Genomic DNA, 14,009 nt, shown 5'->3' with positions numbered 1-14,009 from the left:
CGTAATAGTATTGGTCTCAAAAGTAGGATCCCTTACCTCAAGCATGGAGTGCCTTTTTATAGTCGAAGATCCGTATCCTAGCCGGATTGGCCTTTCGGGGTTGTCGGGGTGAGGTTAGCTGCCGAGGTACTCGAGATAGAGTCTCATTCCCTAGCGGAGTCAGAATAATAGTATAACTCCTCGAGCATGGTGTACCTTACTCCTCCTTATCTATAATAGTGCTCATCCGCATGATGTGTAGTTGACGTGGCTGGAAGGATAAGACGGGGGGCCACAGTAATAGTATAGCTCGGTCGAGCTAGGCCGACATGGCCTAAGTAGGATGACATGGCAGGGCGATAGCTGGGCGGCCACGTGTCTCATAGGACCAGCTCAGCCATGACTTGAACATCTTTAATCATCAATAATCACTTGGAAACCCCAAATCAAGGGAAAGAAGAAGAAAACTGTATGTTGGTGGCCATGCAATTTGCAAGTGCTACAGTGCTTCCTAGGGCCTTGAAAGTCACTACAGAACTAGATGTGCTCGAGATCATATCTAGAGCTGGCCTTGATGCGTACCTCTCGGCTTCAGAGATTGCCTTGCACCTTCACATTGAAAACCCAGATGCAACAACCATGCTCGACTGCATCATGTCTCTACTAACGAGCTACTATGTTCTGAAATGCTCTCTCATCAACTGGGACAATGACCAAGTTGAAAGGCGTTATGGCTTGGCTCCTGTCTGCATTTTTTTCACTAACAACCAGGATGGAATGTCGCTTCAACCCCTGCTTCTACTGATTCAAGACAAGTTGATCATCATGGGGACTGATCAAGAGATCGTAACACATATGAACTTTGTGATCATAAACTTGCTTTATTAGGTGTTATACAATGTATTCCCTTATCTCCAATCAGCATGTTGTACATTATGACATTTATTGTAAATGAATAAAGTACATATTTGATTCATGTTATTATGGTGTGTTTCTGTGTAATACGCTTAAACAGGACACATATGAGACTTGTGTTAGTTCAGAATCTTCAAAACCGTTGGATAGATCTGGGGAAATTTATCCTACCAAGGCTGAAACTGATGTACCATCTAGTTGGTTGGGGTGATTTGTCTCAGCTGCCAGGGTGAGGTTGCAAATCCCATAGGGCTACAAGGTCATAAATCTAACAAGGCTGCATGGCATTCATCCTACAGGGCTATGAAGTCGTGGATCCTATAGGGTTGAAAATGACAAACTCAACCTCCTTTTGAGAGAAAACCCAACAAATAATACTATTGTCAACCCATTTTAGGGTCATTTACTAAGACACCCCCTATATTTTAACTGATGTGTTTACTGAGACCAGCCCTTTAGTTTGCCTCGATTACTAAGATATCCATTATAGTTTTAGTTTGTAATTGCATTAGTTATTAATGATTCTTTTAGATGAAAGTCAAAAACCATGCTAGAAGCTCCTAAAGTTCCTAAAGCAGCATCAACAGCAAATGGGTATATATGTGGCCAACCGTTAATTCATAATAGTCCTGAGGGCTTCGACAACATGACAATTATAACTCAATTAGGAAAAAGAGAAAGCTATTTTGACATTTACATAGCCAAGTGTAAAATCCTCACAAGAATGCTAAAGTATGGATAAGAATTTGAAAAAAAATCATCATAAAACAACTTCCTTTCTGAGTAAAAGTTATAGAACATATATGATTGTTCTTTGTGTTGAATCTTTCTAAGAAGTTTGTTCTTGAAGTTTCTCTCCTGCAAATCCATTTTGGTTGTAAAGATTCTACAGATGCACCTTCATCACCATCTTGCAATTTGCAAATGATTACTTAATTTTTGCAAAAAGTACTATTCCATCTTGCCTTTAAATTATAGATATTCTATAAAAATTTGTTGGTGCCTCTGTACAATGTCCAAATTTTTCTGAATCTACGCTCAAATCAGAGTATTTAGATTTACCTAATTCATATGAATTAAAATATCTATGGAATATAAATTCACACTCTTTTTAAGAATTTAAACCTCCACCCATGGAGATGTTTTAATTTGCAATTCTCTTAGAGATGATTTGCAGTTTTATTTCAGTCAAAAGGCATTATGGCTATTGAAGTGGAGTGGTAATAATTATGGCATTCGTTGATATCCTCCTTGAGAAATGAGAAGTTTGCTATACCTTAGATTCTTGAAAGATCATCATTTTCATTTTTCCAAATTAAAAGAATGGGACAGGCTAGGCCTTTTAATTTTTGTCACACTCTAAGGGGACGTTCTTTTTTTAGATTTTGAGTGGGGGGAAAGTTGGTCAATGGGAATCCCCTTGATCAATAATCCCATGTTCTTTTGTCAGCTTTATGTGAGGACCCGGGAAATTATATTTTCCTGGGTATCATTTATACAGAAAAGTGATACCCATCTCTTAGATGGGTAAATATCTTTCCCACACAAGGGGAAAGCTGCCAACACTTGAATGGGACAAAAATGCCCCTTTTAATAATGAATTTCTATGGCTAAAATGGTCATTTTCTTATTTTCCTGGGGAATAAAAGAAAATGAATAAAAGCACTTACCTGGATAAGTGTTTTCCAAGAAAAACTTACCCAGGTAATTGCATTTACCTGGGTAAGTAACTTACCAAAAAGTGAACGGGGCCTAAGAAGGAAACTGTGTTGCAAACTGCTCCACTAATAAAGGTATTGATCAATGGAACTTTTTCACCTATACCTCGATGCATCCAATTCCAAATGACATTGCAAGGCTTCTTAGAGAAGACTACCAAGAACTTCTTATTCTTTGAATGGGGTAGTGCTTTTGTTTCTCTTAACCTTATGTATTAACTAGTCGGGACCCGTGCACTACATGGGTTTTTTTTATAAGAAAATTTGATGATGGAATTCTATGACATTTCCAATTAACTGGTAGCCATCTATGTTCAATTCAAGTATTATTTATTGGGTTATGTCTAGTTTATCCAATCACAATATAAATTACGCTTTTGTGAGAATGGTCAATTTCCTATTCTCTAGATAAATTTCTTTTCTTTTTTGTCTTAATGCTAATTTATTATTATTATTTTGAAAAAAATATTAATTTTATTGGTTTAATTTATTATTATTTTTTCATTAGTTTTAGGTAAAATAATATTGGAAACTTCAACAGAATTTGTAGGACCAAAGCACTGTTGGGGTTGGTGCCAACTTGAGATTGATGCCTATTCACGGGTGAGCATGGGTGCATAGAGTGTGGTCTATTTTCACCAGCTTAATGATAATTAATTTGTCCTTTCCTCTCAAATATTGTTTGTTTGGTCTATTTTCAAAGAGAAGACCAAGGATAGGTGATAGGTCTTCCCAAAATGATAAGCTTTTTATTTCATCCGGAGAATGGAACCTAAGCTTATCCACGTGGTCATCATGAGAGAAGCACATTTTCAGGTGATGTTTTCAATTGATTTCCGTCACTGGCGTGTTGGTGTTTCATCGCGGGTAAGAGTGTCAATTGGACGGAATTTGGTCCAATCTGATCCAGTTCAATGTAAGTCCATTATAAATGAATCAGTAGGTGTCAATGGATCAAATTTGGATCATTTTGGAAAATAAAATATGCACACCATAAAGATCAAACTGCATTTCATTCTTATTCGGATGCATAATTTAAAAAAGTCACACACAAGTTCAAAAGTAAAAAAGAAAAAAAAAGGAACTAATTATTTGTGGAACTCCATAACCCAAGTATGGTAAGCATTGCAAACAATTTCACAACCAGCAAAGCCCGAGTCTATTGCCAAGGCCTCAAACTCCTTTTGTGTCCTCTCTTTTCCTCCAGGGCAATGAGTTAGCATGACTAAATCATGTGTGAAGGCAATATTAGAGCGGTAACTAGCTTCTGGAGCCATTGGAAGAATTGATTCAACAATGATCACTTTTCCTGACTTTGGTAGCGCTTTCCAACAGTTTCTGAAAATCTTTAAGCAATCTTCATCATTCCAGTCATGAAGTATCCACTACAAAAATCACGAAAATTAAAATATATATATATATATATATATATTTGGAGACATTAAATCACGAAAGAACATATCGAAAATGTACCCTATAATACTGTGGATTTTAATTTCCTAAATACTCTCTGTCTATGTTTTATCACTTCCTTGATTTAAGGACTAATAGACATTATGACTTTCTTGATTTGTAAACTTTATTTGCTTTAAATGACTTGATACTACAAAGAGATTCATGGTGAATGTAATTCTCTTCTAGATATCGTGGGACATATCCAGTCTACCCCTCTCAAGACCTAAAAGAACTAACCTTCATAAAAATGGCTTCTCCTTTGGGGACATATTCAAACATACCAGCTATCCATGAGCAACTTGTCCTGATGCAGTAGAAGCAGGGGTCGAAGAGACACTCCGTCCTGGCTGTTGGTGAAAAATTTGCAGACAGGAGCCAAGCTGAGAGGTACGCATCAGGGCCAGCTCTAGATATGATCTCGAACACATCTAGTTCTGTAGTGACTTTCAAGGCCATAGGAAGCACTGAAGCACTTGCTAATTACATGGCCGCCAATATACAGTTTTCTTCTTCTTTCTCTTCACTTGGGGTTTCAAAGTGATTACTGATGATTAAAGCCATACTCACTGTAGAGCAGAACTAGAAAGAAAGCTACACAGTTAGAATAAAGATAATCCCTCTCTCACGGCTCACAATCTCACTATTTATGAGATATATAGAGGCTTGTCCATGATACTAATCACATGTGATGTGAATGCGTGATGTGATTTGTAGTTTGATGGCAACAACTACCATCCATTAGGTAGGCTTCTACCTAGACTTTTGTTTCTTTTTTTTTTTTTCTTTGGTTAACAGAATTTCACTTTTCACTCCACAAGCAACAAAACAACGAAGCAAAGACAAGAAACACCAAAAAAGGAAATCACTTACTAGTACTACTAACTACTTAGACTCAGTTTGGAAAGAGTAGAAATACAATTATGTAGTGTAAATATATACAAAATACAAGATTTTATACTCTACATGTATATTTGTATTTGTACTCTTTTCAAACTGAGCTTTAGGCTGCTTTTGAATGCAACACAAAATTGTTTGTACTAGTATAAAAATGCATGGGAGTGCAAATGAAAATAATGCATATTTTGATTTAATTTTGTTTTGTACTTTATTTTATTCTGCTTCACGTCTTATTTTACTTTATTTGAACTACAATCAAAGAAAATAAGGTAAAATTTGAAAAAAAATCAGAATTTTCACCCGAATCATTTGCACTGCTATAACTTTGCATCAATACAAATTTATTTGCCCTGCAACCAAACACCGCCTTAGGAACAGAAACAAAAGTAATCAACTAAAATAGTTTATGAAATAGGACAAACGGCATGCGTCCAACCACTCATTTGAAGAGACCAAACCCGCTGGGCAAGGAGATGAGAAAGCCTATTCAAGTCTCGTTTAACAAAGAACAAAGAAACTGAAAGAACTTGGGCAAGGTTTAGATAGTCAAGTAACAAAAAAACTATTTACAACACTGCCCTTCCTGTTGTCAATACAAATTTTGTGCATAAATTTAGAGCACAAAAATTAATTGAACAAATTCAAAGGAATTTAATTTTTTGTTGTAGAAATTTAAATGGGATACAGACTCACCTTTTCATGGCAAAAAAAACCCTCTGATTCTCTTGCCTTGGACGAAAGCCGAAACTGTGACTAGAACTTGTAATTATTAGAAACAAGCAACGCCCAACCTTGTGTCAATGAAAATTTACTCATGCTCAACCAATGATTAGAACGTGAACAGCTGAAGCAATGTTCTTGCTTGTAGAATTGATAGAAACCCTTTGAATCATGGGAATTTCACGGGTTGATGTGGCACGAAGTTGTAGCAATTTCGGTGCTTCGGCAATTCAAGAGTTGGGGCCTTTCTTCTTTCTTCCTTGATCTTAGTGCAGCGCATTTCCTCTCCTTTTTCAAAAACAACAGAAGCGGTCGAAGACAAACGGAAGCAGTGGTTGAAAGGGGGGAGCCGAATGGGACCTTCCTCTTGTTTTCTCCTCTATTTATAGAGGCTCACCAATAGACGATGAACTGATTTGAAATATTTGAATTGATTTGAATGGTTTCAATTCAATTCATCACCATTTAACGTTAATTGAAATGGGGGCACTAAATTGACATATCGGTGATCATTTTGTTGACCTAATTAAGGTAATTAAGTCATTTAATTGAAGTTAATTTCAATCCCTAACTGTACTTGAAACGAAGTGCCACTTGGCACATGGTTGGGCCTACACATAAAAGGAAATCCAATTGATTAATTGTAACATTTTTTCTTAACTTAGATTAAATTGGATGCCATTGAAATCCGATAATTCAATTTAAATGCTCTTCTCTAGACTGAAATGGCAATTGAATCAATTTCCCTTAATTATGGGGCCATGTTCAACTAATTGGGAAATCATTTGTGAAGAAGCCACTTGTCAGCTAGGTGTAATAACACCTCATGGGTAATGTGGTCGGTCAAGATCCAACCAGAATTTCTTCCCCCCTCTTTTTGTTTATTATTTATTTTCTTGAATTCATGTTGGGCTCAATGGGATGGAAGGTTTTAGTGGGACCCAATGTATGGGCCCTCTATCGTATTAACCCAAGGTGTTGGAGCCCAACACCTTATTTTTGTGCCAAATTTTACTTTATTTTCTTTAATTGTAGTTCAAATAAAGTAAAATAAGATTTGAAGCAGAAAAAAGTAAAGCGCAAAACAAAATGAAATCAAAATATGCATTATTTTCATTTGCATTCCCATGCATTTTTATACTAATGCAAACAATTTTGTGTTGCAACCAAAATCAGCCTAAAGCTCAACTTGAAAAGAGTACAGATACAAATATACATGTAGAGTACAAAATCTTGTATTTTGCATTATTTTGTATATATTTACACAACATAATTATATTTGTACTCTTTCCAAACTGAGCCAAAGTAGTTAGTAGTACTTGTAAGTAATTTCTTTTTTTGGTGTTTCTCGTCTTTGATCTGTTGTTTTCTTGCTTGTGGAGTGAAATTCTGTTAACCAAAGAAAAAAAAGAAGATATTTTCGTTGGTAACAAAGAAAAAAATAAACAAAAGTTTAGATAGAAGCCTACCTAATGGCTGGTAGTGGTTGCCATCAAACTACAATTCACATCACGCATTCACATTACATGTCATTAGCATCATCGACGAGCCTCTATATAGTTCATAAATTGTGAGATTATGAGCCATGAGAGAGATTATCTTTATTCTAGTCTACAGTGAGTATGGATTTTGATGCTGCTCAATCCGAGGTGGTGTACGAACTAAGGAGAGCAACCAGGTAGTCTTTGTTGACAGGGTGAGACCGAGATATAAGGACGAGGCTACGCTTCAAGACCTGTGATCAAGAAAGAAATCAGAGGCCCGAGGAGTTATCCCTAGGTAAGTACTCTGACGCTCAAGTTAGTAAGAAGTGTTGGGTGGTCGGGCCAAGCTAAGTAGCAGTACTAGTCTCAGAAATGGATCCCTTACCTCGAGCATGGAGTGCCTTTTTATCGCCAAAGATCCGTATCCTGGCCAGTGGTACTCGAGATAGAGTCTCATTTCCTAGTGGAGTCATCTTTCCTTACTCCTCCTTATCTGTAATTGTGCTCATCCGCATGACGTGTAGTTGACATGGCTGGAAGGATAAGACGGGGGCCACAATAATAGTATAGCTAGACCGACGTGGCAAAGCCAGGATGACATGGCAGGGCGATAGCTAGGCAGCCACGTGTCTCACAGGACCAGCTCAACCATGACCCAAACACCACTACCCCAGTTCTGAATTTGAGGAATGAAGTAGTCCAATTCGTTCTTCAGCTAAAGAACTTCAAGTTAAAGTCTGGATGGGCATCTGGCCCTTTTGGTGTTCCCCGGTGACTGTTGCAATCTTGAGAACCAGGCAATATGGGGTATGGTCGAGGAATCTTCCCATCGTTGGCTGCAGAACTCTAAAAGCTCTGACTTCGGAATTCGAACCACTCCTCGAAATGTTGTGCGGTTGCGTAGCTTGGCAAAGGGCCAAAGTGTCAAACTGAGCTTCCGAGTCCATCCTGTTGGGGCCGAGGAACGACTCTGGTTCCAAGTGGAAGTCAAGCTTTGGTGCCGTGGTGATGCTCGGCCATGGTGCATCGAGATTTGGAGTTGGATCCGTATTTCGGAATTGGGGTTTGTGTCATGCTCGGCTTTTATGTGTCAACCTTCCAAAATCGAGGCTTAGCTTGGTCGTATGCCGAGGAAAGGCCTTTTGCTGACGGTTGGAGGCCGAGCTCTAGAATTGAGGGTGTGACGTTCGGCCACGGGGTGTCGGGATACAAAGACGGGTTCCTTCGGGGTTTCCGAGCTGTGCAACTAAAGTCATCATGATTTGTCCATGCCATGTCAGTCGTTGTCGAGGAGTCTTTCGCTCGTCGGCTACAAAACTTAAATGAGAACCGAAGTTTCGGTTCCAAAACTACTCCCCCAGTTCTGTTGTCGAGGAGGGGAGTCCTCGGCTAGACTACTGCGTGGCCTTGTAGCCTTAAGCAGCCTATCCGAGGACTTGAGTGCCCTATCCGAGGGTCTACGTCGAAGGTTGGACCGGTACTGTGGGTCTCCGCATCAAAGGTTGGACCGGTAGTGTAGTTGAACCGGTGCAATTAATAGGCGTAACTACTGCCTGCGGAGGATGCCACATCGGTTTTCAAGGCTTCCCGTCATACGTTATTGGTCTTCTGAGGCATTGTTAGAGATGCTTCATCTACACCGTTGATCTCTTCTCAATCCGTGCCCCTGATGGTTATAAAAGGGAAGACAGTGGATAGCTCGACAACTAACACGATAGATAGCTTGGTGGCCTTCGCTCCTCAACTCTTGTGAATTGCCCAGTATGTCCATTTCATCTCATCAGTCCTCTTCCTCTTCCGGGTCCTTCAGTAGTTCTGGTTCCAGCTCTTCTTATGGTTCAAACTACGAGCCTCAACTGAGATATTTTGTGGCTGCCGAAGTTGAGGAGGCTGAGGCTGGTCCCTCCGAGATGGAAGCAGAGCTTTCTCTACGGGTAGGTCGTCAATTTGGCACAACGTCCTGCATCTTGGCGCCTGTGGATATGGCTCAGATCCGAGCTATTTACTCCATTCCCACGGAATACCAAATGAGGTGTCCACTTCCCGGGGAGATGGCCACTGATGCTCAGCTCAGTGAACTATGTGTTTATGAGCATAGTTTGGAGGCTGGACTGAGGTTCCAGTTGAGTGAGGGGTTCGCCGAGGTGCTAAACTGGTACATGGTGTTTCCGGTGCAGCTGATGTCGAACTCCTTTAGGTTCTTGCTCGAACTTATGTCCTACTGTGTCGTCTGTGATGTCGAACTAACCCTGGTGATGGTGAACTTTTATTCTCTAGCTGAAACACCACCAGCAGGGGTACTATTACTTCTCCACTCGGTGGAATATTTGGTCGTTAGTCGGGGCCCCTTCCTCCGTGAGAAACTGGAAGGAGTCGTTCTTCTTCGTGCGCATTCCCAAGGGTCCCCCTTTTCCTGCCCAGTTGCGGGAGTCGAGGATGACTCTGCTACAGCCCCAATGGTTAGCACTCACTTGGGAGGAGAGGTCGGCCCTGAGCATGATTCATGAAATCGGCGTTATCGCGTACACATCCTCGAAGATGTTGATGCTCGTCGGGCTGATGGAGAGGGTGGCTGGTCTGTTTCCTTTACTATTCGTTCGTCGAGTATAATTTATCTTGCCTGCCTTTTACTTACATTGGGTATCCTGTGTTGTAGGTATAAGTATGGTTAGCGAGGAAGAGATTGTTCACCGAATGAAGGCACTTCGACAAAGATAGGAGCAAGCTGGTGTGCAACCAGAAGCTCGCTCCAAGGCAGGATAACGGCCACGTTCTACGAACAGGGGGGACTCTTCGGCAACAGAGAGTCTGGCAGTAGGAGGATGAGAAGGACGATGTTGTCGTGGTCGACCCTGAAGGGGTTCGTCGTCCCATAGGCGCGTCGGTAACTAAGGCAGGTAGTAGCTTGGGTCTGCACGTGCCGAGGTGGTTGGTTCATTTGGACGACAATCTGGAGATAACTGGGGTTCCCGAGCAGTTATTGTGGGGAATCATGACAATGTCAATAGCTTGGGAATCAATTGGAGTCGGCAGCGGAGCACTGGAGTGTGCGCTGCTATGGTCTGTGGCACAGGTAAGTCTCCTCTTCTTATTCCTTGTGTTTCGTTCTCTTTCTTGGTATACTTATCGTGTTTGTCTACAGAATGGGAACACTCTGAGTATCTACAGCAGAAGGCCCAGTTGGCTGAGCTGCAGGCTAAGCTGCTGGCAGTAGGGCTATGCCTCGGCATCTTATTATACAATTTTCTATTGGCCTTATTGTACCATTTTCTGTTAGTTGGGGTAGGTTGTGCCTTGGGCGACCTCTTTGTACTCCTATGATTTTAGTTCGTTGGTCGAGGCATAGCCAGTCGGGCAACAACTTAGCGTCCCCAGTCTTGTGCCGACTAAGATGTAGTTGGTCGAGGCATAGCAAGCTGGGAAATGCCTTGGCATCCCCAGTCTTGTCGCGGCCAAGGTGTAGTTGGTCGAGGCATAGTCAGTCGGGTTATGCCTCAGCATCCCCGCTCTTGTGCTGACCGAGGTGTAGTTGCCCGAGATCTTTCGTTTCCCGAGTTCTCAACCATGGGACGCTTAGTTTCCTATCTCAGAAGCCTATGGGGCCTTTCTAGGGCTAGCCCTTTCCCAGCTAGCTCGGTCGTTAAGCCGGAGGATGTGCGGAGTTTCTCGACCGCCCTCAGGCCTTGGTGGGCGGGGGCGTTCTTCATCCATCATATCCACGTGGTTATCATGAGAGAAGCACACTTTTAGGTGATGTTTTCAATTGATTTCCGTCACCAGCGTGTTGGTGTTTCATCGTGGGTAGGAGTGTCAATTGTACTGGATTTGGTCCAATCTGATCCAGTCCAAGTGAGTTCATTACAAATGTATCAGGTCCAATCCAATATAATGAATATTTTGTACTGATTCAATTTAATGTGTCTGGACCATTTAACCTGTTCAAATTTGTTTTAATTTATTCAAATTTGGTCCACTGACACTTATATTCTTATCTTCTATCAATGGACTAGATATTGGCTCAATCGGACCCATTCAAATATAAATTTTTTATAGATGGACAATGTCCAATCCAATCGAGTAAATACTTTGGACCATCAAGTCTGGACTGTTCTAATTCAATATGTCTTATTGGTATGTCCAATTCATTCAAATTGATTTTGGTTTAGACAGGGTCCAATCCAAAACCGGTCCATTGACACTCCTAATCATCGGGACTCAGGAGATAGCAGCAGATATAAACTTTGTGATCATAGACTTGCTTTAGGAATGAGAGAATATCTGTCCAGTGCTTTTGGAATTTGGGAAAGATTATACGAGCTTAAAGCATGTTTTTGGGAAAGATTCTACTTGTAAGCCATAGCATCACACTAGGGCTGTTCACGGGTCGGGTTGGGTCGGTTTACTAGCATTTTTCTAACCGACCTGACCTGGTTGGTTTACCTAGAAATGAACCCAAAACCGACCCAATACTAAGTAAAACCGACATGATCAGTTTGAATCGGTTTGGGTCGGTTTTGTGAATGATTCTCTCGGTGTGAACAGTAAAGGATTCAAGTTTAACAAAGCAAAGGCTGGATGCCTAAAAATTAAAAATGATTTGATGGATTAAAACTAATATTTTATATATCAGAAATTTTATATATAATATGTATATTTTTGAAATAAAGCTGAAATATATATATTTTCACAAATATATATCTGAAAAATATATAGTAAAACTGAAACATATCAGATATATATATATATCTGAAATATATTATATATAATATATATCTAAGTTGATTTGTGTCAGTTCGGTTTCGATCAAAACCGAACCGAACTATCGATTTATATTTTTTTATAACCCAAAACCGACCGATACTAAAGAAAAACCGACCAACATGAATTGGATCGAACCGGGTTGATTGGATGTAATCATTTTAAGTGAGTACATTCTTATCAGGGTAGGATGGTGCTTCTTCTACGACATGAAGCAAATCAAAATTCATACCTTTGATTTGAGGATACCTAGATGTAATCATTTTTAGTTTGAGTCCATTCCCACCTCCCACGTCAACCACATCTTTGAGACCTTCAAATCCCTTATATGTGTCCAGAATCTTCTTCAAAACCATTACCGTTGTGGTGTGACCTGACATTCCCCTAATAAAGAATTTGTTATACTTTGAATCTTTTTCACAGTACTTAAATATGGTCATTCCCTGTGCCTTATCAAAAGGAATTCCACCTTCCAAGATAGCATCTCTCAGGTGGTACCTGCAGCAAGCAGTGATAATGTTCAGATAGGATATGTAATTTTTTCTCCTGGAGATAGATACAGAATGCATGTCACATAAGGAGTGATGTTGGTGATGGAATGTACCCAAATCAGAGATTATATATAGTTCGGCAAGTAAGCTCATACCAGCTATCCATGAGCAACTTGTCTGATCCTGTAGAAACATGGGTCGAAGCGACATTCCATCCTGGTTGCTGGTGAAAAATTTGCAGACAGGAGTCAAGCCATAACGCCTTTAAGAACAGAATAGCTCGTCATCAGTAGAGACAAGACACTGTCGAACATGGTAGCTGCATCTGGGTTTTCAGTGTGAAGGTGCAAGGCCATCTCTGAAGCCGAGAGGTACGCACCAGGGCCAGCTCTAGATATGATATCGAGTACGTCTAGCTCTGTAGCTACTTTCGAAGCCATAGGAAGCACTGAAGCACTTTGCCAATGCCGCCGCCAACATACAGTTTTCTTCTTCTTTCTCTTCATTTGGGGTTTCAAAGTTATTACTGATTAAAGTCATATTTAGGGGTGTAAATAGATCGAATTCAAATCTGATCAAGCAATATTCAAATTCGAATTCGATTAGAAAATCCGATATCCGAATTTGATTCAATATCTGATGGATGTTGAAATTAATATCTGAATTTAAATCCGATTAAATATTCGAATATCTGATTCGATTCGAATTCGATTAAGTAACTATTTTAGATAATTAATAAATATATAAAATAAATATTTTATTGATATAAATATATAAATTATTTATATAACTTAATTATTATATATATTATATAAAATATTTTATATATTATATATAAGAATTAAATAATCGGTCGAATTCGGATATTTATCGAATCGAATTAGGTCATATCTAAATTCGAATTCGATTAATAATTTGATAGAAATAAAATATCTGAATTTGATCAATTAAATATTCAAATTATCCAAATTTAATTCGATTATATTAAATATCGAATTCAAAATCGGATTTTCGAATACCTTTACACCCCTAATCATATTCATTGTGGAAGAGAAAACAGTTATCTTCTTCCTTTTAAGCTTGGAGCTTCAGAGCTTATGAAATATATAGTGACTCCATTCTGATTTGTTAAACAATAGGCTGCTAGTATCTGATTAAAAATTCAAATGCTAATAATATAAAATTTTATTTGAGTGACATGCACTTACGTGCATAAGAGAAGAATATACAGGGAAAACATCTGCTGCAGCGTGGTCGCATTCGATGAAGTGTCTATATTGGTGAGACCACAGCAATAAATACAAGGCCAAGATTCTCGGTTTTAGCCCAGCGCCAGGAATATTGGCATTCAGCTGGCACTTTTATGACAGAGGTGCATTCATAGGCTTATGACCCTTGATCAATGATATTAAGGGCATCAATGGACCGGTTTTTGGATTAGACTCGTTCAGTCCAAAATTAATTTCGGATTGGAATTAGATTGGGTCTGGTCCATTGATATAAAATAAAAATATCGGTGTTAGTAGATCCAGTTTTCAGGTTTGAATTGAAATCAATTTAAAATAAAATGAATTTGAACAGATTGAATGGTC

General features: G+C 39.5%; 1 pseudogene across 1 annotated transcript; it reads right to left on the bottom strand.

Annotated features, from left to right (window-relative positions):
* Positions 1 to 3,594: 3,594 nt before the first annotated feature.
* Positions 3,595 to 12,938, bottom strand: LOC148791467 (caffeic acid 3-O-methyltransferase 1-like; annotated as a pseudogene). Its single transcript, XR_016075994.1, has 5 exons — positions 12,573 to 12,938; positions 12,100 to 12,424; positions 8,522 to 8,531; positions 4,305 to 4,351; positions 3,595 to 3,997 (listed from the first exon to the last, which is right to left on the bottom strand). The product of XR_016075994.1 is annotated as a caffeic acid 3-O-methyltransferase 1-like (transcript).
* Between the last annotated feature and the right edge of the window lie 1,071 nt (positions 12,939 to 14,009).

This window comes from Nelumbo nucifera, chromosome 5, assembly GCF_055504915.1.
Source record: "Nelumbo nucifera cultivar China Antique chromosome 5, China Antique-T2T, whole genome shotgun sequence".
Taxonomy (NCBI): domain Eukaryota; kingdom Viridiplantae; phylum Streptophyta; class Magnoliopsida; order Proteales; family Nelumbonaceae; genus Nelumbo; species Nelumbo nucifera.
The sequence above is the reverse complement of the archived record's forward strand: the minus strand, read 5'-3'. Positions and strand labels throughout refer to the sequence as shown.